The sequence below is a fragment of the Molothrus ater genome, chromosome 1, assembly GCF_012460135.2.
Source record: "Molothrus ater isolate BHLD 08-10-18 breed brown headed cowbird chromosome 1, BPBGC_Mater_1.1, whole genome shotgun sequence".
Taxonomy (NCBI): Eukaryota; Metazoa; Chordata; class Aves; order Passeriformes; family Icteridae; genus Molothrus; species Molothrus ater.
In genome coordinates this window covers 126,648,396-126,659,355 of record NC_050478.2, presented here as the reverse complement: position 1 = coordinate 126,659,355, position 10,960 = coordinate 126,648,396, and positions in this window count along the sequence as shown.

Below are 10,960 nucleotides of genomic sequence, written 5' to 3'. Positions count from 1 at the left end.
CTACATGTATATCTGTTCTTGAGGTCACAAAGCAGGAACCACAATAGTTTGATTTGCCTAAGAAAGGAATAATTGCAGTCCCCTAGTGAAGTGTAAATGAGAAAGATTATTCCAAAAGTTGCACACTTAATAACAAAAAAGCCACTGAGGTTTCTTCTGACTCTATAGACCAGCAAATTAACATCTTTCCTTTGGAGTCTTAACTCAAATTCTTAAGATTACAGCCTTCTTCCCTAATGGAAACCAATATTCTGATTCAGGTGCTTAAAAAACTTGCTTCTGAGGAGAATTAGATATATAATTGTTAAGAGACACAGGACAAAATATTGGTTGCAAAATCTCTTACATTTTCCATAGAAGAAGCAGGAGATCTACCCACCCTTCCTGAGCAGGATGCTCCTGTGAGCTCAATTTTTCTGTCCTATCAAAAAGTCTATTCCTCACAGGCCTCTCTATAGCTCAGATCTTTCACCTCAGCAACTGCAGCAAAGAGGGAGATGATGCCACTGACAAGGATGGTCAGAGCATTTGGAGGTGAGCCCCAAATATAAATCCTTCTACTGCCTGATATGGAGAGAGGCAGGAATCAGACTCTGGTCCTTTTGGGTTTGTATATTCATAGCAAAACATGAGTTCATATTCTGATTTCTTCTGCTGGTTGAGACACATCAGCCAAACTCCCTATCAACTTTAATGACATCCTGAGCCACCAACCACAAAATTCAGTCTTTGCTGTTCTACAACATATTTAAAATTGAAATGTAAAATATTCTCCTTCATATAGAAAAGGATATAAATCCAGGTCACTTTTCAGTATTTTAGTAATTCAAGAATTTAACTATTTGGCTAAAGTACATTTAGAAAAAATATAGATCTACTATAGACCTTCAAACATAGATAGATTTTTCTGATTAAGACTGATTTTCCTTAAATTTTTACCTAGAACAGACTTACATAAAATAATCCACAGGAATAGAATTTTATTGGATATAATGCTGTGGTAGAAGTTATGAACATCAACTTTTTCTCTTGAGATTTGGTGAAGCTCTGATTAATTTCTACATACTTTTTTAAAAGAGCCTGCAAATCTAAGGGACTAGAAAAAGAATGGCCTGGAAGAGATGTAATCTATACACCAAGAGGGAAAGACAAAAAAGTTGCAGATAATGCACCAAGTCTTCTTTTTACAAGTTTCTGTGAAAAGTCTGGTACTATCACTTTCCTAGAACAATCATAACACATCTTCTGCATTCAGTCAAAAGGATGAAACTCATCCTTCAAAAAGCTAATAATTAATTATGTTGGTGAAATACCTATCTTTTGATTTAGCTGTAAACTGGGAAAACAGGTTTAATAGTTTGGATTGCTATTCTTGTTTGAGTCCAACTTTAAAACAGTTGTTTTAGACATCTATTTAAAAGGAGAATGTGACAAATGCAATGATGTTTCCAAAACATATTTCATTTTAAATGAGAAATTGAGTCCCAAGAGTGACCAATCACAATTTTGCAGCTTTTTGGATTCATGTCTTATTTTTCATGAATGGCAACATTCAACTCCATGTGGTCTTTCAGCATTCATCCAGCATAGCTTAACTTTCTGGCCAGAGTTTGACTCTAACAGGAGGAGAGGCCAATAGTAATGATATTACCCAATGCAAGCAGCCCAGTTTTCCAGCATCCAGAAACACCTCACTGGTGCTCATTCTGGAGAGGATAAAAAGTATGAAAGGAAGCAGAGTAGAACATGAACAGTATAGATGTTTTTGACACAGACAATAGCAAGATTTATAGCATAGGCAACCTAGCTTAGAAGCGACAGAATTATCTGCTGTGAGGAGACACTTTAAATGCAGTAAATGGAACAAACCCAAAAACACTGCCAATGTTCTTCTAAAACCTGGTGAAAGACAACATAAAGTTGCATTTCAGTTCAAACTATAGGAAATATAAACTCACCATGGTTATGTCAACCTATCACAGGTCTGACAAGCTCAGATTTTGCAAAAAATAAATCCCTAAAATCTTACTGTTTTCTCTGAAAGAGAGACAGAATGTCCAGTTCTTTCTCCTACAGGACCAATAGATTATATATCTGTATTACTACATGCATTTTCAGGAATTAAGTCAAATACTGATGGAATACTTTGATAGCAAGACTGCCGTATTGGACTTCCACCTATCTAGGTCCTTGCAGTCCCTAAAACCATGGCAGCTTCTGTACATTCAGTCTATTTATTCACTCACTCCCAGCAGCCAAGAGTTTAGGCACTGGGTGACAGATATAGCAGAGAAAAAGGGCAGGAATAAGCCACCAGGAATCTGAGGTATAAGAAGTAAATAGACAGCAGTGCAGCCATGGAAAAGGAGAGGCACAGGAGAGACAGTTTGGAATTAGGAATTGCAAGCATTTCTTATTTAAGAAGGTGATTTATAAATAAAATATATCTTATATTTTATAGTGTACTTTCCTCCTCACACCTATTATTTATTTTTGCAAACAGCTTCTAGTTTCACATTCCATATGTGTATATGAGGCAGAGACTTGGCTTTCTGTGCGACATTCTGGCAGCATCCCCACAGTACCAAAATTCATCATTAACTAACTAGAAACTTCAATCAACTGGTCAAAATTATTTTAAGAGACCAATGAGCTTCTTCCCAACTGTACATGTCATTTTTAATTAGGAAACAAGAAGCCAGACAAGACAAATAAATAGCAGTGAGACAAGAGGCTAGCTATGGTTTGTGAGCAGCTTTCCGTGGAATCGCAGCAGCGAGGCGCGCCAGCTGCACTGCACTAAATAGCCTCCCTGCATCCACGTGTCACACGTCTTGGATGAAATATAGGATGCACTCATCCTATACTTAGACAGCAAGCTGTCATAATTTTATGTGGGAGAAACATTTAGCAAAAATTGGCTCTGATTAATTGGCCTGTTAGACTCAAGGCATTAATAGAAGTCAGAGACAGTATTTTTGAACAGAGTTGGAAAATAGAGCTAGGAATCCATGGGGACTAGGGTATTCCTAGTACCAAGGCACAGGCTGCACATCTCTAACCAGCCCCATGGTGTAGACGTCCCCATGTCACACTGTAGGCACAGGGAAAGAGTGCTACCTTCCCTTCAGAGATTCTTTCTAGCTCTTCTGTTCAACCTGCTCTGGCACACATGCCCAATGCTGGGTGTAAAACTCACTCCTCAGGATGCTGTAGGATTGTGGTTCCCTGCAGAAAGCAGGCAGAGCCACACCGTTTGAGATTGGCACCTATAGCACGTGGCCAGAATATCAGATCTCAAAAGGCTCAATCACTATAGACATAAAAATGAAGATAATGGAATTAAAAATATCTTTGGTTTCCTCCAGTGCTGGTTGTCATATAAATGCTGTAGCAACTGTATTGAATCCAAGCATGTTTATAAGTATAATGAGATTTGCAGCCAGTTCTTCAGCCACTTCTGCGAACACAGTACAGTGTAGGACCTGTGACACCCCAGCAATACTTCTTCTACTGTTGTATCCCTTGGAGAACCAGCTCTGAAAAATGAGCACCAGAGCCTAAACTGTGTCCCCAGGAACATGTGTGCTTAGGCAGCAGGTCACTGGAGCACCAGTAGCCTGAGAGCTTAATTTCAGCTCATATTATATTAATAGAACACAGAATGATTTGAAGTATAATATTTAAAAATGAACATTTTTTCTCTGTGTACAATACTTACTGTACATCTCACATACATTAACCCGTGGTTCTCAAATGACCCACTGCCTCCAAGAGCATGTAACTCAAAGATGAACTCTTAATTCACTTCGGTCATCATAAACCCATCAGCACACTACTAGGCATTAACTACTGTATGCCAATAAAAATGTTGTTTAAACTGTTAACTGCCTGTTTAAAGCAGTAATTAATCCCTAAGATCAACACCTTCAAAATTATGGCCACAGGGCAATAGATAAATATTAACCTTGGCTCTTGGGGAGTGTTGGGCTCATGACCTGGAAAGGGATCACTCCTGGTAGTTTAGGGTTTTCTCCCCTGGTTTGCCATTGAGATGTATAATTCTTAGAAGAAAAAAAAAAATTGTCAAAACCACTATTCTATTTTTAGCATCCTTGATGCAACCTTCTTACTCAGAATGTGGAGTTTTCTAGCTGCAACTTTCTCTGCATATGTCCTGTCAAATAATTAAAACCCGTCCTTTGGATTAGGTAAAAATTATCTTGGTGAAATGATGAAGAATGGGTGGGACATGACATGAGGAAATTCACATTTTTCCTTCTAAAAGGATGACAATCCCTCTCCTGTTTGGAGACTGTGCTCAGCAGCTGCCCAGTGAACATTTATCAGCCATGCATAACCAGGTAGGTCCTAGAGCAAGACCCAGGTTTGTGGCACTGAGTTAATTTGAGTTACAACTGCTGGAACAAGAGAGCAGGAAGCAGAGAAGAAACACAGTAAGCAGGAGAGTAGATAGATGTGTATCCAAGTGTTACTCTTGGTAAAGTCCTTTACATACCTTGCATAAAAGGTAAAAAAAATCAGATGTTTATAAAATGTCATGTATTCAGTGTCATTTCAGTAATTTATACAACACTGTTATTGTGCTTTATAAAAACTACCATCTGGCCAATAATATTTTTTATATAGAAAATCATTATTTTAAAACAAGTGGCTAAATGAGGACAAATTTAGCCATCAAAATTTTAAGTACAGCTTTGAAGATGTAAACCAGAGCAAAGCAAGCCAGGCTCTGCGGAATTTTTTTGCATGATACAATCTTGATCTTTAGATTCTGAAGTGTATAAAAGAAATACCCTGTACACGGATTTTTCATCTGCCCTAGCTACACACACATCCAAGTCTTAAGTGCCATGAACTCAGGTTTCCTTAATTCCCTACCCTATATGACACCCTATAAGTGGCTGGGACCACTAATAAGGGATGAAGTGCAGAGTGCAGTGACATCTGATGTGGCTCTGCCTACTCCACCCTTGATTTATCTGCTCCTGCAAGCTCTCTATTGCTCATTTGCTACTTTTAAATAATTTTTTTTATAAATATGGAACTATCACTCTCAATGCTGTCATGGGCAATAAGCAAGTATAAACTCACCATTCCGAAAATAAGGCAGTTGGATATGCAAAACAAGGCTGTGCATCTGAAGCAGGTGCTGCTGTGTGCCCCTCTGGAGGCAGGGAGGCTGCCAGGCTTTGTCTAGTACAGTAGAAGCAGACAGAAAGGTCTATGGGAACTGAAGAATGCTGTTGAAGTTATAATATCATAATTATGTTGCCACCATACTGTTTTTCTTGCTTTTTTGAAATAAATTGCACATACCACTTATGTTCTGCTGGGGCTTATCAGTGAGTGAGGTATAAGCATCAGGAGGTACCACTTTCTCTACCCTGTGCTGTTCATGAGAGAAAGAAAACCCTCTTCCAAAATTTCTGTAGCAGGCACTATCAACAATTTATATTTTGAAAGTTGTTTTGTGCTTTCCATTTTCATCCTACCAAGGCGAGATTTTCTATTTTCAACAGCATAAGAAAGGTCCTGAAGAGCTGAATGGCAACATAAGCAAATATAACTCAGAGCAGAAGTGATATTAAATACTCTAAAGCAAGTCAATCTCTCAATTAATAAAATGGGAAGGAAACAAAACATCATCATAGTTACTATTTTCATTAAATTGTTACCTAAGATTATCCCATTCTCTCTGTTTTCTGCAACACTTTCAAAGTTTAAACTTCTTTTCCTCAGCCTTTCTTAGTGTATCTTTCTGCCAGAGCATTTACCAGAATTTGGTCCTATAAAGTATAGCATTCCTAAAAATGCAGGACCTCAGAAGAAAGGGGGAATCTAAAACCTGCAACACAGTAATATTTGCTTATAAAATTTTAGCAGAGCCTAAAACTAAACTCTTCCTCTATTACTTTTTCATGCTTTTTCAATTAGTACATGATTTAAACATTTAGCTGAGGATATCATGCAAAGATGAGAAGTGGATTCACTGTTGCATCAGAGATTAGACAAAACAAAGAATATTTGAACTCAGTAGACAGATCAGTACTGATGAGAAGATTTCAGCTTCACAGTGCAGTCTTCTTTATAGACACAAGGTAAAAGACTCAGTTCAGACTGTGATCAACATAATTTAGAGAAAGCCAACCATATGGTCTCCAGACAGCTATCAATCTTCTCTGAGGCACTTTTCAGTCAAACCATAGTGATGCAAGGTGCTTGAGCAGCAAGTTTGAAGCTGCCTCTACTAAATGGTTTAAAATGCCTTGACAACATAGGCTGCTGCAAATATCTGAATCTTCCTCTGCATACTGACAAAATTTCACAAGTTCAAGATCTTATCCATCTGACTAATGTGTTGTATGAATATTGCCCAAGATATCTAATTGATCTGCTAAAGATCATGAGTGATAAACCCCTTCAAGTGTAATGGAGCTCAAAAGAAAAAGACTATCTTTTCAGGGAAAGAAGCTGGTTGCTTGTGTTTAAATGGAAAGTGCCTTGCAAGTTTCTAATTCCAGATGGAAAGCATATTTCTCTACAAAGTAGTTAAGCAACATAAATACATGGCATTTTTCTTTGGGTTTTTTGTTTTTATTTTCATTGGATTGTGGATTTTTTGTTTGTTGTTTTGGCACATTTTTTGTTTGTTTGTTTGTTACACTTTAAAACCTACTTATTTGTCAAAAGCCCTGTGCAAAGGCTACTTATATGTCACAAAGGCAGGAGACAAGTATTATGATTCCCCAGTCTAAACAACCCTCTGATGATGAGGAACATGCCTTAAGAAAGGAGGGAAAAACAACTAGAAGAAAGGAACTATAACTAGGCTGTGATTTTGTGATAGGTTCTGTTATAATCAACTAGTGTATTTTCATATACATAAATATTTCCTCAGATGAGCAAAAAGTAGAAGTGTTAGATAAAATTGGAAATCAGGAAGCTACTGGAAGTTGGGGTGAGATTCATGTCAAATCTCCCATTGGTGGGAGACTTCTACTGGTGGGGGTTTATAACAGGAGAGGAGGGTTTTTGGCAGTATGGTGCCTGTGTGTATCAGCACCTTTATATGCAGATGAATCTTATAGCAAAGTAGTTCTCAGTAATGTTAAATCACTACTACCCTTTTTTTTTCAAAAGGGTAAAAGGAAACTGAAGTGAGAAAATGCTGCTTATGGGTAGTTCGGCCTAGAAAAAAAAAGTGCTTTGTCAAGAGTCTATCTTAACTCTTTTCTAAGCAATAAACATAGGAGTTTTGAGGTAAATTGATTATGATGGGAAAACCATTATTAGAATCCAAACAAAAAGAGAAATCCAATGACTGAAAGCTGCAGTCCATTTTTTATCTCTTCAGCTTCATGCTACTGCTCTATATTTAGGCACTGCTCTGATTTAATAAGAGTGATTTTGCTGTACTACTAACCAAAGAAAAGGACAAAGATCACCCATGATGGGAACTCTTACACAGATTCTACTACTAGTAAAAAAAGTCATTACACAGTTAAGAAAAGATAAAGGTAGATAAGCTGCATTTAAGCAGATACAGAATTGAACAAGATACTCATACAATATCTTTCATGTTCATGTAAAATTTAAGTGATGCAGCGGAGGCATATTTATGATTTTACTTTTGAAAAAAACCCTCAAAATTAAATCCCTTCTAGGATATCCATCCTTTTAGGAGAAGCTACTTCAAAAAACATTCATTTCAGTTCATATACACTTATCTATACAGGCTTTTGGGGTATGTTTCAAACCAAAGGAACTCCCAGTCACTGGAGGAAAGCAAAGTCTAGATTGTCAGAAGTTAGTTTGATCTCTATAGCACTGTCACTAGTATGTTTTTGCTATATAATTGAATCATCTAATTGTTTAGGTTGGAAAAAACTCTCTAGGAACACAAAGTTACCCCCGCACTGTCAAGTCCACCACTAAACCGCATCCCTGAGTGCCCTGTCCACACATCTTTTGTACACATTCAGGGACAGCCTGGATGTTCTGAGACTTGACAGCACTTTCAGTGAAGTTTACCTAACATCCAATTTAAACCTCCATTGGTGCATCATGAAAACATTTCCTCTCATCCTATTTCTCGTTACCTGGGAGAAGAAATTGAGCCCTACCTCTCTACAACCTCCGTTCAGGTGGTTGAAGATAGCAACAAGACCCCCTTTGAATCTGCTTTTCTCCAGACTTAACACCCCCAGCTCCCTCAGCCACTGTCATGAGGCCTGAAATAGATGTCTGAAATTCTTGTTATATCCTCATCCAAGAAGGTGGGGGTGTTTGTTGGTTTATTTAGACATGTTAGGACAGTGACAAAGCGGTTCTTTCCCGCGGTGTGAGCCGCTCCCAGGGCTGATTAGCCGCTGATAAGGCTCCCTCGCTGCTGCCCGTGCGCTCCCGGAGCCGCCTGTTCCCCGCCCCCTCAGCGCCTTCCCGGGCGGAGCGCGGGCCCCCCCTGCCGGCCGCGCCCCGCACTGCGGCCGGGGAAGGCGGGGCCGTGCCGGGCCGTGCGAGCGGGCCCAGCGCGGAGCCCTCAGCGCCGCTGCGGCAAAGCCCCGCGTCTGAGCACAAAGGGCTTGCCGGCAGTGGTCTGAGGTGCTCCACAGAACCCGCAGTTTCTGTACTCCAGCTAAGCTCATCCGCCGCCTGCAAACGCAGCTGCAACGGCAAAAGAGCGGGAGCGCAGGGCGCAGGCCGGTCTGGGCACGGGGCAAGGAGGCAGAGATCCCGTCCTGGCTTAACCCTTCCTTTAGTAAATGTAGGGAATGTACCCTAGGGTCCACGGTGCCAGTCTCTGACCAGCTGCAAGTATCACTATAAGATCACTATATATATCCTTTTAACGACCTGCGGCGTGCACAGGAAATTAATCCTTTCTTTTGCTGCATATTTTCCCTGATTTTCTCTCATTTTCTAAACAAAGCTTAAAAAAGGAATAAGATTCAAGTTGCCACTGAAACCTACATGTTGGCTTCCAGCTCACTGAAGTTTTCTGCATGTAATTGCCAACTAAGAGATACTACTGATTGAAATGGTTGTGCACAGAGACACTGCAGATGCCCCTACCCTGAAATTGTTCAAGATGAGGCTGGATGGGGCTTTCAGCAACCTGGTCTAGTGGAAGGCATCATGGACAATGGAAGACAGGTTGGAACTAGAAAATCTTTAAGGTCCCTTCTCAACACATTCTGTGATTCTGTGAAATTCTGTAAAAATTTCCCATTTCAATTGTTTTCACACTACTACATATTTCTTTATTAAAAGTATTTCAACTATTGTTCCTCTACAATATTCAAAGCTGGAAAATTTCTAAAAGTTGAAATTAATCATTATACCAGAATGTGATTTCATGATTGGAGGCTGTCTTAACAGACATATTCTTCATAAATGAAGAAAAAAACCCAAATAACTAAGCCTCTCACTCAGTCCAGGCAATGTCATATTTCTGGCATTAGCAAAGGTTTTTTTGTTAAAAATGCCCTGTACAAATGATAAATCAGCTTCACAGCAGGGGGGAAATCTTGAAGTCATTAAAGTTAATGAAAATTTTTCCATGGAATGAGGATTTTGCCTAAAAATATTTATGCTACTTTTTCAGTAACTCTCTGACTGCACAATCTCAACAACTGACTCTACTGCAGCCTTGGTAAAAGGATCTGGACTTGGACCCAAGCCTCGATCCCTTATCAGACTAATTCTACTTGTTTCAGTCAACTGTAAACAATTGATACCATCACTGAAAAGTGCAAGAAATCTGTTATAAATAATATTATCTGTCCTTGGAGAAATGTCATTCTCCCCTTTACACATAACACTGACCTATATGTAATCTTAAACTCCGTGTAGTGACATTAGCATTTCAGAGTGCTCGAAACTCAGAGCCCACACTGCTGTGTGTAGTGTGTGATGAACACATCAGTCCTTCCTAAAGAAAGAAAGGTCTCAAGCTCCAGTTCTTTGGCACCAGAAGCCTACACAGGTCACCAGTGAAGGCACACAAAGTGCGGGATGTCTGTGAACAAGAATTGAACCAAACGGACTGATTGCTTCAGACTGAGCAGCAGCAGAGAACTCTGAATGTCCTCACAATTTTACAATGGCAGCATTCATGCACATTTGTGCAGGATTTGCTGTGGCTTCTTTATTCTTGTAACTTGCATAAAGATTCAAAAATCTTTTAACTACAATGGTTTATATTTTCTGTCAGCTGCAAAATGAGACAAAATTAGTCACTGAGAGCAAAAGCAGAAACAAGGTAAATTCTATTTAGATATTTATGAGCAGGTAGCTTTAATACTAACTGAAATGCTCAAGTAAGCAATGGTGCTGGTGCCAATGTAAATTTGCACCACCAAAAGCTTCACAAATATGAGTAAGAGAGGAAGTGTGTGTCTGAAGGGTATGGGTATGAATTAGTCTATGCCAGTATGATTTGCTATGTCAAGCATACTAAGTACCAAAATAGCTGTTTCTTAGTAGTGTAGGGAACCACATGCCAGGTCCACTTGCATGATAAGTGATTTCCAATCTTTCATAGTAATTTAGAAGATAAAGTAAACAACAATTTTTTTGTATCAAGGAGTCATAAGGAAGACTGAAGCTCTACTTCTACAGTGTAGATTACAGCTGTTCTGACACTTAGTTCTGTGCATTCATCATAGAATCATAGAAAATGCCAAACCTCCTGCCACTTCCTCGGGTCTTGTCACTGGTCTCAAGAATAAAGAGATTGGTACCTGCCCCTCCTATTCCTCTCATGAGAAAGTTGTAACTGCAATGATCTCTCCTCTCAGTCTTCTTTTCTCCAGGCTGAACCGACCAAGTGACCTCAGCTGCTCCTCATTGAGCTTCCTCTCACTACCCTTCATCACCTTTGTTGCCTTCCTTTGGATGCTCCATAATAGTTTAATGGCTTTCTTATAGTGTGCTG